We start from the raw sequence: 20096 nt of genomic DNA, 5'->3' as shown, positions 1-20096 counted from the left end.
GTTGGGTGAGTCTAGCTACTTTGTAATCCTCATTTGATATCTACCCTTACAAAGAAATGTGCAAGGATGGGAGTTCAACCTTAATAGCCTATACTACCTTTAACACTATAGACTAGGGAGTATGGAGTTGTGAATGTGGATGTAGGAAATGAAGTGCAGTAAACTTATAGGGCAAGGTTGATTTGTAAATGCCAATCGCAGCCAAAATCATTAACAACTTTCTTTAGGATTTTGAGTAAGTTTTTGCTAGTTTCCTCACCTTGACCATTACCTTGTGAGAAGTATGGGCTAGAAAAATGATGGTGGATGTGGAGGGAGGTGCACAACTCTTCCATATTGATGTTTTTAAAGTTTCCTCTTTGCTTAGTGAAACTAATAGTTAGGATATTGAAGTGACATATGATATGATAAAGGATAAACTTGGAGACTTGAACTCCTCAGGTAATGATAAGTGGGACTACTTCTATCCACTTAGTGAAATAATTAGTTGCAGTAATTATCCACTTGTGTCCTTCTAATAGAGGGGTACTATAACACCAACAAGGTTGAACCCCCAACATGCAAACAACCATGGTGGTGCAATAGGTTGAATATTTTGAGTTGGGGCTCAGATCAAATTTGCATGTTGCTAATAGGGTAGACACCTTTTGATGAAGTCACAAGCATCATGCTCTAGAGTAGGACAATAATATTCAGCCCTAAGTATTTGCTTAGCTAGAACTATACCACTCATATGAAGACCACAAAGTCTGGCATGTATCTCTTTGAGAGCCATTGTAGCCTCATTGTGGTCTAAATATCAGGAGAGAGAGTTTCATGATAACCATGATGATATAGGGTGTTATCTATGATAGCGTAGTAGGATTCTCTATGATTGAGTTTTCAAAATTGGGTTCTTGTGATGTGGGGAGATATGACAACATTTAGTAGGTAAGTGTGAATTTCATGGTACCATGGGGATCAGGGACCAACCAAGATGCACACTCATGTTGATTCATCATTCTAGTATGCAGGCTCATGTAGCTACTTGACTGAGAATTCATATTGTGTAGCCTCCTGGGGGATCTCCAAAAGTGAGCCAATAGTGGCCATTGCATCTGCAACCTTGTTTTGCAATCTACACAATTGTGTGAATTGGATCCAAGTAAATTATTTCTTCAACTAGTCTACCAATTCTTTGTAAGGCTGAAGCTTGTCATCCTTGGTCTAATATTCATCAAGGACTTTCTTGATAATAATTTGTGAATCTCTAAAGACCTATAGCTCTATGATGTTTCACTCAACTACTATTTTGAGCCCTACAATAAGAGCTTCATACTCTAAGATGTTGTTGGTGCACTGGAACTAGAGTTTGAAAGAATTAGGAATGTAGTCATCTCGAGGAGTGACCATTAGTATGTTAGCTCTAGAACCATGGGATGTGTAAGATCCATCAAAGTATAATTTCCAAGATGGTTGTTCTTCTATTAGGAAGAGATGTTCATCTAGGAACTCCATAATGAGAGGGTGATCAATAACTAATGGTGCATTAGCCAAGTGATTTTATATAGCTTGACCTTTGATAGCTTTTCCATCAACATATTGGATGTCAAACTAACTAAGAAGCATGACCCTTTGGCTAGGTTCCCTATGAGTACTACACATGCCAACATATATTTCAACAGATCAATCTTTGATATTAGTTGCACAGTGTGACTTAACATATAATGACAAAGCTTTTGAGTGAAAAAAACCATAGCTAAGAAAGACTTTTCTAGGGGTGTTTAATTAATCTCATACCTGACTAGAGTGTGACTGATGTAGTAAATATCCCTCTCTTTTCTTTCATCATCAAGTTGTGCTAGAAGAGCACCTAGTGTTGTTGGGGCTATAATGTATAATATGAGTGCTCTTCTTACAACTAGTGGAACCAAGATACATGGATTAGTCAAGTATTGCTTGATCAATTTAAAGTTATGTTGGAAAATAGGACCCCACTTAAAATTTTGATCCTTTTTGAGAAAGTGTGTAAATTGTTGACACTTATCAACTAGCTAGGAAATGAATCTTCTAATTGATTGTAGCTTTTCCTAGACAGAGTGAAGTTGTTTGAGTATCATAGGAGGAGCCATATCCATGATGGCCTTGAAATTTTTAGGGTCAATATCAATACCACATTGTGATACAATAAACCTTAGGATATTTTGAGATGTGACATCAAAGACACATTTCTTGGGGTTGAGCATTAGACAGTACTTAGCTAGCTGATCAAACACTTCCTTGAGGTGAGATAAGTGATCAATGGAATTAAGAGACTTGACTAGAATATCATCCACATAATATCCTCAAGATTTTTGTGGATGAGGTCATGGAAGATGACTATCATGGCTTGCTAATAGGTTGTCTTAGTGTTTTTCAAACCAAATGACATTATGTTGTAATAGAAGGTCCCCCCAACGGTTGGTAAATATTGTCTTGTATTGATCTACTTCTACTATTTTAATTTGATTGTATCTTGAGAAACCATCCATGGGTAATAGGAGCTCATGGATGATACTGAGGTCAATAATCATGTCTATATCTAGCAATAAGAAATCATCCTTTGGACAAGCCTTGTTGAGGTCTCTAAAGTTTGTGTAAATCTTGATATCACTAGAAGGCTTTTTGATAGGTACCATGTTGGAGATCTAATTTGAGTAGTTAGTCAGGCAAATGATCTTTACATCTAATAAGGAAACTTTTGGATGCATCTTATAGATTTTTTTCTTGATTAGTTTAGTCTTTGGATCTACGACCAAGTGGTGTACCACTAACTTGGGCTCCAAACCCAACATGTCTTGGTAGGACCATGCAAAGTGACCAATATTTTCTCAAAGGACTTTAATGAGGAGTTATACTTTTTTAGGTGGTAGAGATGCAACAATGTATGTGATCTTGGTATCTTTGTTAAACTGATATTGACCAATCTGGTTTCTTCTATGAGCATGAATGATATTGCAAGCTTGTAATCTTGCAAGGGAAGGATGAAATACCCATCCTGAGGTGCCTCAGAAAGGTTTTCACCATTGGATGTGTCCTTTATTTTATTTTCATTTTTTGAGTGATTTGATGGTGCTCTAGAAGAGTTTTCACCAAGGAATACTTTTTCTTTTCATTTTTCTTTTTGTTTTATTTTCTTTGTTCATTTTTATGACTAGAGATTTCCTCCTCCCCTAAGTAACCCTTTGGATCCAGCTTGTAGACATAAACTTATAGTGGACATTGTTTCTTGTGTGGTGTTTTAGTTGCCATGAATCTAAGGAGCACATGCTCCATGGAGAATTCATCAATATGAATAACACTTGGTTGGTCCTAATCAATGAGTTTAGGATGAGAAAGTGGTAAGTATATGAGGTTAATGGAAAGTTCACAAAGCACAAAGGCTACTAAGATAAGTTCATCAAGGAAAATATCATCACAAGATTTCATTTTTTACTTCCTTAGGAATGTCTTCAACCTCAATGGGATTGTTTTGGATGTTTATAAAGGCATGGTCATCTTTTGTGGCAGCCCTAGTTGCGAGAATTATGTAACCTAGGTCTTTCTTTTTTCTTCATTTTAGGCTTCTACAAGCTATCTAATGCTTGAATCTTCATGGCCTACACCACCTCCTTGATAATCCCAATGCTTAGTAGCAAGGTGATGTGACTATGGATATTTATTTTTGAAATAGTCAAGGAGTTCTTCACTTTTGGGAGGTGGATCTTTGTATAACCATGTGGTAATATCAAGAGTTGTTTCCTCTCCATCGAGGATCTTGTTAGCAACAAATGTGGTGTTCCCAAGTTTTGTGAGTTGGGGGGTTCTATCTAGCTTTGGGCCCTGGTAGATTGGGTGCCCTCTAGTATGTGGATCAAGCTATAAAGCACCAACAAGAAAAACGTCTGAAAGACTATATTCTCCATAGCCTTGGTAGTTGATCTTAACTATAGAAAGAGTGGAGGCTAAAATGATGTCTAGGTTGTGGTAGGTGCCCAAAGAGCTATCCATGGTGTTTCCAATCTCAATTCTAGGACAATGGTTGGTGTATGAAGTTTCTACCACATTACAATAAGCAAAGGGTTTAGGATCAGCGTGGATGGTTGTCTTAGTGCCATTATGTGGAAATTCAATGCACTGATGATATATGGATGGAATGGCCTTCATGGAATGAATCCATGGTCAAATGAGGAGGATGTTTTATGGAAGGTTAAGATCAAATACATTAAAAATTATTTCTTGAGTGGTCAAGCCAACTCTTATAGGTAGAAGGATAGTTCCTTAAGTGGTATATTCCAAATTTTCATATGCTTTGATAGTGATGATGTCATTTAGGATATCTAGCTTAGTGTATCCCACTTGTTTCATTAATTTTAAGGTACATAGATTCAAGGTTGATCTATTATCTATCATGATCCATTTGGAAACAAAGTCAAAAACCATGATAGCTATGTGAAGTGGATCTATATGATCGGGATCAATAGCTGGGATGTCTAAAGTTTTAAAAGAATATGCATAGGAGGTGGATAGATGGCCTACTAAGTTGCAAAATTTTTTGCCATTGATGTCAGTAGGGATGCATTACTCATAAACAGTACTATCAAGGATCTCTTGATAAAGTAGGTTTGTGCATAAGAGATCTAAAATGGAGATTTGAGTTGGCATATTTTCAAGGTGTTCCAAGATGTTATAATGTGGTCCTAATGGGGGTGATCTTGATGGAGGGGGTCTTGATGGGATAGATAAAAATGCTCCAACTATGTTGAGTCAAGCTCTTCTAATGGTGAATACACATTGAGCATCTAGGCCTTTGATATTTATAAAATTTATAGAAGGTTCAACCTAAGATATACATCTGGTCAAGCTTCCATAGTTCAAGTATGCTGATGCATAATTCTAAGACTTGTCTCGGTTATCACCTTGTTTTTTTTAGCATTATTTGATTTATTGGTGACATAATTTTTGCAAGGGCTTTAGCTATGTTTTTTTTGTGTGGAGGAAATGTGTTTTGATAGATCAATAATCCTACATTTGGTGAGGCTTTTTTCCCCACTATGATCTCCTTTTGGTTAATACCAGGATACCCTTGACTGATTATGTTCTAATGGTTGTGTCTGTGATTATTGAATATGGTTATCTTGACTGATTATGTTCTAATGGTTGTGTCTGTGATTATTGAATATGGTTATCCTTGGTCAATTTCTTGAAAATAACATCAAGGGGTTCACCCAAACAGGTGTATACTTGAGGTTTCCTTTGAATGGTTTTGGTCCAACTAGGATTGTGATAGCATTATTCTAATTTTGAGGATTAGGTACTTGGGTATTGTGTTGATTGTTTTGTACATGCAGTTGTTAATAGATTAGTTATTGTTGCTAATAGGATTTTTGTTCACAAAATGTGCTAATGTGTTTGATGCTAATCCAACCACATGAACATGTCAAGTGTCTATGGCTCCATTAGTAATGATGTTTTTATTTTTGTTCCAGTATCATGGTTTTTCATTGTATTGACCTAAATCTTGGGTGTTTTCCTTGTAGATCTTAATGATGAAATATTTAATAAGTCATTGTTTAAGGCCCATTACCTTTTCTTTGATGTCTTTGTATGTTTGGAGATAATTCATGACCATGTGATGTACAAGACTAGGATGGGCATTTCCAATGAACATTTTAACGAGGTGAGGCTCTGGGATAGTGCAAGAAATTTGTGTTGTGAGAGTTTTCCATCTTTGCAAATAGTCTGGAAGGATTTCTCCTCCCTTTTTTTGGCCTAAACTAAGTCAACTATAGATAATTTAGTTTCAACTTGGTGAGCATACTAGGCTACAAAGGCCTCTGATAGTTTAACAAATTTTTTGATGGTGCCATGAGGGATCTGACAAAACCAATCAAGAGAAGGCCCTCCTAAGCTTTTAGGGAAGAGACACATGAGAAAATATGTCATTATAAGCCACTTCTTAGAAATGCATATAAAATTTCTTGACATGTGTAACTAGATCTCCTTTCCCCCTGAATTTATCAAATGTAGGAACCTTAAAATGTTTGAGAAACGGTGTCATCATTATTGATTTGTCAAGTGGATATGGGAAAACTATTTCATATTTTAAATTTTTGGAATATGTCCCATCTTTGAGCGCCTCGAGAGCATTTTTCATATCTTCCCATTCAAAGTTGATAGGTGTCAATATTGGTGCCCCTAGTGTAGGGTATGTCTCAAATTGTGTGGGTGAATTGGATGGTTTCATTGGATGTATTGTGGTGGATTAAATGTGGATTGAATGATGTTTTGAGTAGGATTTATGGTCTACTAGGGTAGTGGTTGGATGTATTGTTGTATGTATTGAGAGGACTGCTACTAGGGTGGGTAGATATATGATTTCTACCTAGATAGATAATTCAATATTGGTACTTGGACGTACAATTGTTGGGGTGTTTTTGCTAGAGAGGTGGTGGTGGAAATTGGCTAGTCAGCTTAATACCTTAATAAGAAAGGATTGGACATGCTTCCACAATGATTCCATGGTTAGACAACATCATGTGTTTTAATTAAAATAGTACACTGACTCAATTTAATTTTCCAACCCGGGAGTGTAAACTTGAGAGGATGACTGCAAAGTGTATGCTCTAATTGTCCTTCAAGTTGTTACAACTAAAGTGAAGGAAATGCTAAAGGAAACCTGTCCTAGAAAATAAAACAAAAAATGAACTCAAGGCTTTAAAATTTTTTTTTGCAACAATAAATCTATCTATTGACCTATGCTGTAGGAACAATTCATTGATTCTATCATCTATTGATGCAGGAACATCCTAGGTTTCTTGCAAATCCTGCACTCTTTGTTCATTTTGCCTGTTGGTCCTGAGTGATTTCCTTTAGGTGCTGAGTTCCTATTGGTGTTGAGTGATTTAATTTGGGTGCCAAGTTCTTGTTGGTGCCAAGTAATTTCCTTTGGGTGCTGAGTGATTTCGTTTGGGTGCCAAGTGATTTTCTTTGGGTGCCGAGTTCCTGTTGGTGCTGAGTGATTTCCTTTGGGTGCTGAGTTACTATCAATGCCGAGTGGTTTCCTTTGGGTTCTGAGTTTTTAGTTGCTACCAATTGAATCCTTTGGATGCTAAGTTTGTGTGGATGTTGAGTGCCATTTTTCATTTGCCAAGTTGTTTATGTTTGGTTCTAGTTTGGGTCGATGCTTACATTTAATTTTTGTTAGGTAGTTAATATTTGTAAAGAGTTGACTTGTGACTTCTCTATGTTTTAGAATGTTCTATAAGCCATTTTGGCAAGTATAAATGGAGTGCTTAGGCTTAGATTAAAGGCAGAATAGAGAAATGATTAAAAAAAAAAGGAAATGCATATGTGTCAGGAATTGTGAATGTAAAGCTGATCGTCGATTTGGAAGTTGTATTTTGTATTTGGTCGTAACCCAGAAGGCCTTATAGTTGGGCATGTATAAAGATGTTTTGATGAATCAATAAAACTATTTTTCTCTTCTTTCTCATGTTTTCTTCCATTGTATTAACTCTTGCAAGGTGGTTTGGATAGTTGGGTGAGCCTTTGGCCCTAGATATCCCCCTCTTTGCTCGTGTCATCAATGGCTATAGGAGCAACATAATTCTATCGTGCAAAGAAAAAAACAAGGAAATGAAACCTATTCTAATAGAACAGTTGACTCACCAAGTGTGCCCCTTGGATGATTGAATAGAAAAGACAATCAAGATAGAGGAAATAAACTTGAACTACTCATTCTATTCATTCATGGTGAAAGAACTACACTTGATTAAAAACTATATCACACTCTTCTACTATGAAAATAAACTTGTCCTATTCTTCTCCAAAACCACACTTAAAGCTATAAAAATCATTATTTAAAGGAAATTACAACTATTTCCTAACTCTATGATCACTCCATTAATGAGGATCAATTATAGACTCATAAAGTTTGAAAACAAAATCAACATTAATCAAGATTAAATCCTCCAAGAATGTAGCAAATTATGGAAGCTAAATTCATGTGCTATTCCCATAGAAAGCATATAATGACTTGCTCCACTTAGGATGGTTCCACAATCTAGTTGTCTCTGACTTTAATGCTAAGGTGTTAACCCTTGAATATTTGTGGTAAGTACATGAAAAAAATTCAATGCACACACAACTTCCACATACATATATTTATTTCATCATCAATATTAGGAAAGGTGTAAAGTTCAAATTACCACTCTTGCAAATCCTATGCCTACAGGAGGAAAACTACCCAAGGCATAACATAAATGGGGAAACATTTATCAGTGTGTAATATTACTTCATTATACCATTTTTGCCAATAGATTCAAGCAATTAGAGCATATTTGAACTATCCATACTTCTACTTAGTGTCTTAACATATATATAACATATACATAAAAACATAATTTCATCTTCTTAAAACATAAAGTCATAACTATTTCTTCAAGATAACTACTTAAAAAAAAGATAGAAAAATCTCAAAACAATGGCCTTTTAGAGGCCCATTAGAAATATTGAGGCTATATTTGGCCTAACATATGGTAGTTGTGGTCCTACTTGAGAAGACAACTGAGTGGTGATGGGTGCCAAATAGTTGGTTGAGGGAATCATCCCTATTGTTGGCAGTTATTGTTGTGGGATTGTTTGGCTACTTCCCAAGGGTGGCATAGAGAAGTAGTTAGTGATGAGTGGTAATGGATTGATTGGTGGTGGTACAGGTTGATATGCTTGGAAATTTGACATGAAAGAAGTACTAAATATAAACCTTGTGGTGAATCTTTGTGTTTGTCCAAAACCCTAAGGACCAAATGGAAATGGAGTGGTGGTGTTTGACATAGAAATAAATGGATTGGAAGAAATGAAAGGTGGGTTGGTATTTCCCAATTGATGGCATTCCCAAAATAGAATATGATGTAGGTTGGATGTTTGACTGAGATGTGCTAGATGCACTACTATTTTGTATGTTTGAAGTTCAAGAAACACCTTAGAAAGTGGAAGGTTCTACAATATTGAACATAATGGATGCAAATGGTGAAGCAGCCACAACAATTATATTGGAGAGGATAGGTTTTTGAGGTGTTGTGTTGACCAATTATTGAGCAATGGTAAGTTAATTTTTTGGTGGGATAGGAGCACCGAGTTGGATTGATGGGATATTAGGGTCCATAGGTTTTGGTTGTGTTGTTTGATATCCCCCTTATAGGATGAAAAAATGATCATTTGGATGAGACAAACCAAGGGATGGTGGCAATCTACCAAATAAGGGGTGAGTGAGATCAGATATATCTAGAGCTAGTGGTCTCCAAAAACCAAAAACATCGACATTATCCCTTATGAAAATTTCCATAATGGTTTCTCTATTTTTGTCTATGATGGCATTAATGATATTTGCATGTCCTTGTTGGTTCATAAACACATCTATATCTAATGAAGGGCTTGATTGTTCTAGATTTTGTGGTGGTGGATTATATGCGACTAAAGGCACTAAAGGGTAATGTTTTGCACTAGCTAAACTATCACTAAGATTAGGATCCATGTCTTTCTTCTTCCTTTGGCTCTTAGTGAGATGTGTCATAGGTGTCATGAAAGAATGATGTTTCTAAGGAGAAGTAAAAAATGCATGGGACAATGAGTGCAAGTATATATTTATGGACATTGTTGCTAAATTCTCTTAAGGACAATGGCTATGATGGAAGGGTGTTCTAAGATATGAAATCTATGATAGACAAGTGGAAGTGATTTAGTAATATGAAACCTAGGAAGCCTAAAGATTAGTGATGTGGTGTCAATGTAAAAGAAAGGATGTTTCCCCTATGTGTAAGATTGAGATATGGTGGTGATATCAACATTAAGGTAACCTTGTGACCTTTTGGAAGAAAAATATGATCAAGTGTGGAGCCCAAATTTTTTCTCAAGGTAATGAGGGACAAAAATTACAAAGTTGGATTACCCTAAACAATTCTTAGTTTGAGGAATAATCAAGATACTGTGATGGATGTAGGATGTAGGGTAGATAATTCTTAACAAAGTGACACGAAATGCTTAAGTAGAAAGGGGATGATGGAGGATGTTTTGATCTATGTTTGGTTTGGGTAAATTTAGATACCTAAAGTATAGGATCTAAAGATGATGAATCTATAAAAAATGCTTAAGGTAGGATGACAATCTATATGAACACCTAAATCTATGAGATGGGAAATGTAAAGTGTGTGTGGAAGAAGAGGAAGCTAATTAAAGTCAGTATAGCTAGTGTACTTGATAAGGATTATGTTAACTCTACATATTAGGGTTAAGTTATAAATTTTATGATCCCACTTGGTTTGGAGATAAACTCAAACCTCTTCCTTCTCAATTTGATCTAACTTGGAAAGCCTTGGGTTAGGTGTATACATTTTGGATTATGCTTCTATCTCTCTATAAATTGCTATTTGTGGAAGTTTAACCTTTTTGAACTTAGGTTTTGGTGGGTTTGACATGAGATATCTTTGCTAGGTTTATCACAACTGTGGGTTGAGGTAGTGACTATGCTAAGTATACCTTTCACTTTAGGTTGGACAAAATATATTTTCTTGGGTGACAATTAGGTCTAAGAAGTGGTATTTTATCAAGAGAACAAATTGGCTTGAGTTTATCTATAAGAAATGAAGTGTGATAACCTGAGATTATTGTGAATAGACTTGCTAAAAATATTTTTGAGATAGTAAGGGTAAATTTTTTTTGAAGATAGATGTTTTTGAGAGCATACAAAGGGATCTTTGACTAAAGGATAGTTTAATGATATTTTCTTTGAAATGGGTTAAGTAAAAAATAACTAGCCTAAAGTTGTTGCAAATAGACTTGCCAACAATAATTTTGAAACAATAAGGATACGAATCTTTTAAATACAACATACTATGAGAAAATAGTCTCTCAAAGGACAAAGAAACTTTGAAAGAGATAAAAAAATGATCTCTTTAGCAAAAGGATTTGATTGTAACCACAAGAATGTGTATGTTCAACAAATGTTTTTCATGCATATTTTGCACAAATAAGATAATTCAAACACACTTTTTATCCCTAAGGTCAATTTGGCTTCAATATGTTATTCCACAATCCACAACTTGATGTCTCCTGATTCTAGTGCAATATATCCCTCTAATCAAAGAGGTGAGTTGATACAAGAGTTGATCAACAAATGATACACATCAAAGAATCTTCAAAGCATGGAAAATAGAAGTCCCCCTTCTATGGGGATAATGATTCTTGGAGATGAAACCCAAGTAGCCTTATGCCTCTACTAGAGGAGCATGATGGCGAGTAATCTTGAGGAATGTTATTTCCCTTGCACCACAAATAACATACCAAGGATAAAAGGGTGGTTACTAAGTTGGCTGATAATTAGGTTTGTGGAGTTAGCCACTTGATTATTACATATATGATCCACTTAAGGATCTATTCCAGAAATGTCAAAATCATAGGAAAGTTTTCCCACCTTAGGCTACCCACAAAAATAGACCACATGAACTTGTGTAATGGAGTGAGAAGGTTTACCCCTCCCCTCATTTTATATGGTCAGCAAAAATATTTATTGGTTTAAGATTCTCATCAAAGAGGACATGCTTCCCAAAGGTGGATGAACTCACTAAAAGCACTCCTTGGAAGTTGTGAATGATCTTTCTAACAATTTTAGTCCATGTGTCACATATTTAATGGTCCTAATTTGCAAAAAATAAAGAAGACAAAGATGTACTAAAAGGCACAATCTCAAGACACAAAAGGCACTTGATTTATTCTAGTTTTGAAGCTTTAGTGTATCCTAATAACTACTTAGAAAAAACATGTGATTAACATAAAAGGTTCATTTCCAACTTACATCAATAGTCAACATAAGGAATCACATTAATGAAAGGAAATTGAGTGAGTGAAAGTGTTGAAAGAGATGGAAATAAGAGAAAATTAGCTCTAATACATTCAAGATTGAGTTTTATTCATTTTAAGCCCAAAATTTGAAGTGTTTACACATAATTTTCATTTACACTTAAAACTAAATGTATATTACAATTGTTCATTTTGAGTACTCGACACTCAAGATTTTGTTTTTTGATTAGCTACAAATTCATTTCAATAAACAACATGTTTAACCATTCATTCCATTAAAATATTGAAATTTTTATCTTTAAGCATTCAAGAGTTGATTTTTTTGACAACTACACTGAGTAAAACTACAAAGTCAAAATTTTAGAACTCTGGCAAGGCTCTTACGATCAACCCCCTATAAAACACAAAAAAAACTAAACTTGTTAATTCAACTAGTGAACTTGTGAGTGTTAACCAATGATCCTACAATGTGGGAATGCAATCAAATAGGTATAGGGTCATGGTGTATAGACTAGTGAAAAAAGGAAATGTGGGCTACAAGAAAAATACTCACAAACTGATCTTGCAAAAACGTGATCCTATGGGTTTTTTTGAAGCCACTCCTGCTGATAGGTGTATTTTCAGGTTTGAGGATGAAAAATAACACTAGATTTCTAGGCTCAGCTATTTTGGTCAAGAATTCTCACAGGATTTTACAATGATCTCGCTAAAATTGTGTTCCCATGGGAGGATTGGTCCACAGGAATGGTGGGGAGGGTTTTAATGCCACTTGGTAGTGAGGGTTCACGATGAACACATTCCCATCTTTGTGGGTTCACAAACTTGTTTTTTCCTCATAAATTTGTAGCTATGGGTTCGTGAATATTCTAGCTTTTGAAGGTTATTTATTAGAAAACTGATTAGGTGGCTAGGAACACATTTCCTAGTTTGAGATTTAGGCACCTGCAATTTTTTATATAAAACCTAACACATACAAAAACAAGCACAAGAGGATAGTTTTAGTTAGTTGATTAAGTAGGTGCAAAATTTATTAAAATGACCTGAATACGGGGTCTCACTAGACATACCAAAATGTATCACCTATATTAGTAATTGCAAATAGAATACTAAAATCTACAAAGCACTCACAATACCAACTAGACTAAAACTTATGGGAGGATGAAGGGAACACCATGGAGGAAAGTAAATCAAGAATGGTGAGCTCCTTAAATGTAGGCTTGGTAATTTTGATGTGTCTAGATGTAGATGGGTGTATGCTTAAGAGTGCTTCAAGCTTCAATGGATTTTTTCAAAGGGGTAGATGGGTGAATATGTAGCCATGGTTGTGAGTGAGCATTATAACATAGCAAGGGTTACAAATGGATGATTGTGGTCTTCAATGGAGCATTAAAAGTTTTCATGAGAATTGATTTTGAATTGTGAGGGAAGAGGGTTTCATTTATAGGATAAGGGGTGATAAGATGGAGGGTTAGGATGCAAGGATGGAAAGATGGTGAGGGAGGGATAGGATGCATGGATGGGGGAGCACATGGATTGTTATTCTTCAAAGCTCTAGCCTTGTGACAAGTGTCACAAGGGGATTGGGTGGTCAAAATGGAGGGTTAAAGGTAATTATGAGGGAGGAGGAGTGTGGAAGAGAAATGTAAGAGTCATTTAAGATCATTTATGGCATGTAAGGGTCATTAATGCTCTTGGATAGTAATGGAAGAGAATAGGGGAGACTACTGACTATGGCTTGGGTTAGAAAATCTTAACCCTTGCTTAAAGTTGTTCATATGATTAGGAGGGGTATTAGAATCACCATAGGAGTGGGGTTAGGAGGTAAGCGGCTTAGTTTTGATGGGATGGGTTAGTTAGTTGGCTAAGTGAGGTTAATATGGGTGAATGGGGTTGATTAAGACAATGATAGGGTTTAGGGAAGGTTTAGGGATTTTGAATGATTTATTTAATGAAAGGGGGATGTGGGATTAAATTAAATAGATTTTTTCATTTATTTAATTTAATATAGGGATGGAGGATTTAATTGATAAGTTGATTTTGGGTTATCATTTAATTTTATCAATTGAACTATAGTTAATTAAACTAATTAATTAACTAGGGGATGATGATTAATTAATTAAATATAAATTATTTAATTGATAATATCTGAGGAGATGACTAAATAAAATTATGTAGTGATGTAATCAGATTCAGGTGTCTACAAAGGGAACACCTCACTTTGAAAATTATTCATATTCTAAAGCAATGGGATGAATGCCATAAAGATAAGGTATCATATGAAAAGCTTGTGCATATTTATATTTGAGTGTAGTAGAGTTGGCATCCTATGAACTATGTGTTAGAAATCTAATAAAAAAAGTGTGATACTTGGGGGTTTGGGGGGGGGTGTGAATCAGAATCTACAAAATATCTTTCACTTCAAAAAATGAAACATATTTGATATCACCACATAAATCCCTCATTTAAACATTCATCTCATATCAATGCAAAACCATGGTGGGGATGGCACCCAAAAAAATCTTCACTACTACAGAAATAAAGTTCTACTTGTTATGGCTACAATGATTTGATCACTTCTATTGATGTACCCTATGAGGGGTCTACCATGTTAAAGGCTAAAAGAATTGCTAGGTTATACCTTTGTTAAAGGATTTTTACATCACAACTAAGTGAGTATTTTATTAGGATATTTGCATAAGCCTATTAAAGATATTTTATTAAGAGATTTAAACCCTAAAACACCTATTAGAATATTTAGTACTTAATCCTTCAATTAGAACTTCAATACTTGATAAAAAATATCCTGTATGAAATATAATATCACCTTACATTGATATATCTCCTCTGTCTCTATTCAAAAATCTTCACTAGATTACTCAGTCTTTACACTCTAACCCACCTCCAAAACTTCACATGCAATTATAGTTTTCATACACATGTGCCTATACATTCTTTACATAAAATTAGGTCATAGAAACTCATTAAATAGATGTTTGGGTGAACCTTCTTAATCCAAATAAAAAATATAGAATTAATCCTTTTTTCCATTTAGTCCTTTCATTTTTTTGATTGCTGGATTACCTTACCTAGGGATTTATGATCTTCCTTTGAACACATAATCACCTCCTTGATCTTTAAAACATTATTTAAGCTTGAAAAAAATTATTAACATTATATTTTGATGTAGTGCAAGGTAGGAGAATCCCCAAAGGAGATGTCCTAGCCCCTAGCTATATAACCATGCAACAAAAACACAACAATAAGAAACAATAATGCAAATAGAACACCAAATTACAATTCTTTATTCATAGATATAACTAATTACATGCAAAATGTCGAGTTGTAAGGCCTTCTCAGTCATGGAAAAATACAAAGCAAGTAATAGTTTTTCAAGATTCCTCAAGATCCAATCCAAAAACTAGCTTCTCCAAATCCACACTCTGGTAGAAACCCTCAAGCAAGATCTCAACTTGTGCTCGCAAGCCCACCAAGAAATCCCCTTGTTTTCCAAGCTGTAGCTACTAGCTCTTCTCCAAATTCAATCTTCCAAGCTCCTTCTCTTCTCCCTAATGGATCAATAATCACTAAAGACTTCCACACAACCCCTACTTATACCAATTTGAGCCACAAGTTGGCCTAGAACACAAATTAAATACAAGTACATAAATTAAATGCCCAAAATTGATGTCTGAGTAAAATCATGATATCTCCTAGCTCTAAATGAATTAGAAATTGTGCTTCAAAAAATAGTTGTAACTCTAGACCTTCCTCAATCCTTGAAATTTTTATCCTATAACTCATTGTGGAAAATTAGTTATATAAATTCATAAGCAAGGTCAAGCTCCTCCTAGACCATGTCGAGCAACCAAAGACCATGCCAAACTCCATAGAACATGACGAGCTCCTAGACCATGCTGAGATCCACAAAACATTCTGAGATCCAAGACCATTTCAATCTCCATCAAACATGCTAAGTTCCTAGAGCATGTTGAGTGCCAGTCCTTCTTCGATGAGTACCAGTCCAAGAACCCTCCAAAGCAACTACTAAGCCTCCTCCCATAAACTCCAAAGTAGTCACCAATCAAACCCAAGATGCTTCTACATTAGATTTTGTGTCATTCCAAAAAAATATGTTAGACTATGTTAGTTGACACTTACATCACACTGATGCTTAGCATAAACTATTTCTTTATATTGTCCCTCATCCTCAAGTGTGCTCAACATGAACTGAATAAGTCAAACTCTACATCACTTGGTGTCCACTGATATCTATGATAGAGTTAAAAATCACTACAGTACTTGGTGACCATTAGCTCATTGGACAATAAATATTTCTTTACATATGACTTGGAATATGTACAAGTCCTCATTCCTTAACTTGGCCTATATAGGATGACTTGGTTGTAGTGATGACCAAATAACTTTTTGTTAAATAACTAAGTGTTTTCTACTAATAGAAAACACAACTAAGGGATAAAAAATCTCTCCCTTTGAGATTAGTGACAAAAATACTTTATCATGAACTTTTAAAACTATTCAATACAAAATTGAAATACAAGTGATCCCCTTGAGAATATAGTCCATATCTTAACTTGGTATATAATGAACATGTTATGCTTTGACACTTAGAATATATACATATTCAAAACCAAAAAATTATGAATTCCCCTTTAGTACCTTCATATCCCCCATTTTTTCTTCTCATCGCCCCCCTATTTATGTCACTTATGGCTGTGGGGTTCTATGGGTCAAATCATACTTGTCCAAAAATGGTTTGTGAAATTGCAATATTATGGCTAGTGCATGATCCCAACTTATCCTTATAGACTCAAAAATTTGAATCTTTATTTCTAGTGTAGTAGATACCAAACTATCAACAATATAGAGACTTTGATCTCTTTGAACTACCTCATTTTCTAATTGTAGCTCTCTCTACATAACCTCCAAGTAAGGTATCGACATTTTTTTAATTGAAATAAGTTTAGCCCTTATTTTCCCATCTACAATCATAAACTTAGCTAACCTTGATTGGGAAAATTTTAATTTATTAAAATGAAATGAGCTTGTACTTGTGTCCATGCTTAATGTATTTTTAGAATATTGTAAATTGGCTTAAAGCTTGGCTATGAATTATTGATTTTCCTTGTTAAAGTATGTAACATCACACAAATTTCTATACAAAGAATGAATATTCTAAACAACTTTTCTACAATATTTACAAGGTTTGATAGATTAAATTGTCTTAATCCAATTTTTGTAGAAAATTTCTCTACAAATTTCTTCTCAAATTTTTTAGATCAGCATTGCATCAACTTCTTATTTGCATCAATGTCTATCTTATTGACCTTCTCCACAATCTGAACTGATTGAGATATAATAGGATCTTTTTCATTAAGGTTTTCCATATCAAAATATTCTAGGAAAATATCCTTAATCTTATGTAATACCTTCTTTTTTTGCTACTCTCTTCTTAGTTCTTATTGTCTTTCCTTTCTTGCCAAGAGGTCTTGCAAGGTTATTATTTTCTTGTATGCTAAGTTATTATTGTCTCATTTAGGAGTTAGAATAACTTCATCTAATGTCACTAGCTTCCTAGGTGATCCTCTTTCCTTTTGAATCTATAATTCTAGAGCTCAACAATGATAATTGCACACTTTGAGTCTAAAGCTCTAAACCTGGTCTTTGATCAATTGCTTGTGTTCCCTCATCACTTTTTGGGTCTTATTTTTTTCTTTATTCCTAAGTGAATGTTAATTCACTAGTAGAATTTATCTATATTGTCTCCTTTTCACCCTCAATCTAAGGTTTTTAGGCATTTGGCTTCTTAGTGCTAGTAGTAGATTTCTCTACATGTGTGTTCTCTCTCTCTCTCTCACTCCTTTATCTCCTTTTGATTTCCCTTGTTGGAAACATTTTTTTGATCTCTTCCTTCAAATGCTAACACACTCTAGTGCTCAGTAGTAGCAACATCTTTTTCCCCTCTTGGCACTTGAACATTAACATCAATAGTAATTATAGATGTGTCAATTAGACTAGCTAATACCTATTAAAATTGTTGTTGATCAACAATATTTAGATATTCCTTGATCTACACAATCATTGGATCAATATCTATTAATGCATCTTTAACTTATTTAGGAGCTTGATGCTTATTTTCTTGCTTGGCAAGCATAATCCTTTCTGATTCTTAATTAATAGTAGTCACATATGGCACCATAGTATCTAGAATTTTGTCCTCAATGGTGATTAGTTATGTCTAATTCACACTCTCCTTAGGCATCTTATAAATTTCCTCTATTAATTTCTTGACATTATTGTCATGATAATCAGTGGACTCACGGTTAGTAGGGACGAAAGTTTCAGCAGCTTTGATCATATTGCACGTGTAGCTAGTAGTGGCAGGAATAGTAACTTTGGAGCCATGAAATGGGAATTTGATGCATTGGTGGTATGTGGATGGAACAACACGCATCTCATGTATCCATGGTCATCCTAAAAAAATTTTGTAAGCCAAGGGAATGTCAAGCATCTGACAGGCAACATCCCATCTATAGGATCGACATGAATGGGTAAAACCACAAGGCCTAGAGACTTTTGTTCCACTTCGTCATATGCTTTGATAGTGATCTTTCATCGAGGATCGATAGACTTCTCAGAATAATTCAATTGTCTAAGAAGAGTAGAAGAGACAATATTTAGGCTAGTGCCATTGTCAATGAGTACCCGACGAACACGTGTCTGGTGGATCATAACCTCAATGTGTAGAGGTTGATTGTGTGGGTGATTCAGCAAGTTGTCATCCTCCTCGGAGAAGTTCATAAGATAAGGTGAGGTTAGGTGACCTACCATGGATTGGAATTTCTCAAGATCAAGATCTTGAGGAACATTTGCCTTAGCAAGGGATTTGTCCAGAATTTTCCTGTGAGTAGGAGAGATATTAAGCAGCTCAAAGATGGAAATTTGAGCATTAGTTCATTTCAATTGATCGAGAACACTATAACTAGTTGCTATTGAGTTCATTGTGGGTTTTGCACCTTTACTAGATGGACCAGCAAGGGCTTTTTCTTTGTGTTATTCAAGATCTGAAGTAGGAGATGCAAGGCCTTTGAGCACCAACTTGGCACGAGAGTGAGTAACAGCATTAGCATAGTGTTGCAAGGGCATATTATCCATTGCATTGGAAGTAGGGCCCCTCAAGAAAAATGGCATCTTGGGTTTGTCGTTATCTTGTTTCCCCTTAATGGTAATAACGTTGCAATATTTAGAATCCATAGGTTCAACCATATGAATGACATTGTCATCATTTGAAAATGTATAGTTGACCTTGTTTTAGGGTTGTGATTCTGAAGTCTCTCCTTTTTCATAACCTGGGAAAGGTTCTTTGAATGCCTTGTGATCTGAGTTTTTGTTATGTCCATCTACCACAAGATTACCAGCATCAATCATGTCCTTGACTTTATAGCGCAAGTTTATATAGTTGCTAGTTTTGTGTCCCTTATTTTGGTGATACTCATAGAATGAGGTCTCATTCCACCATGGTGGATGTGGTTGTGGATCATAGGGATGAGGGTTATCCATTGGTGAAATAAGCTTGTGTTGTAGCAATGTTTTGTAAACCACATCCAGGGGTTCTCCCAAAGGTGTGTATTCTCGCTTAGGGCATGTTGCCCATGAATTTCTCAATTTTTTCCCAGATGTCTTATTGTTAGGAGGAGGTTTTTCAGCATTTTTGGTTGCTTTGAGGCCATCTATGAGATTAAATGCAGCTTTAGCAGGTTTGGGTGTGACATTGTCAACAACTCCATCATGTACAATTTCTCGGTTCTTGTTGACATGTTTGGTTTTATCCCTATTAGAAGTGGAACCTTGTTTTATGTCTCTCTAAAGAGTGAGTTCACCTTTCTTGACCATAAATTCTTCGATACGGATAGCCTAGGTAATCATGTCTTCAAAGGTACGTGGACCTTGTAGTTGGACTCTATACCTGAAATCAGGTAAGAGGTTATCAGTGAAAATGTCAAGATTCTCTATTTCTAGGATTTTGTGAGAATACTCAGTGTATAGTTATCTCCACCATTGGAGGAATGTGAGAAAAGGCTCACCAACTTTATGTTTAAGGTTGCATAGATCTCGAATATTGATAGGATGTTGAATGTTATGAGAATATTGTTGAACAAAGAGAATGGCAATTTTGTCAAACATCTTGATACCAGGAGGTAAATGTGAGAACCACTCCAAAGCTT

The sequence above is a fragment of the Cupressus sempervirens genome, chromosome 6, assembly GCF_028749045.1.
Source record: "Cupressus sempervirens isolate cs-2001-9-10 chromosome 6, ASM2874904v1, whole genome shotgun sequence".
NCBI classification, from domain to species: domain Eukaryota; kingdom Viridiplantae; phylum Streptophyta; class Pinopsida; order Cupressales; family Cupressaceae; genus Cupressus; species Cupressus sempervirens.
Note: the sequence above shows the minus strand (reverse complement) of the source record.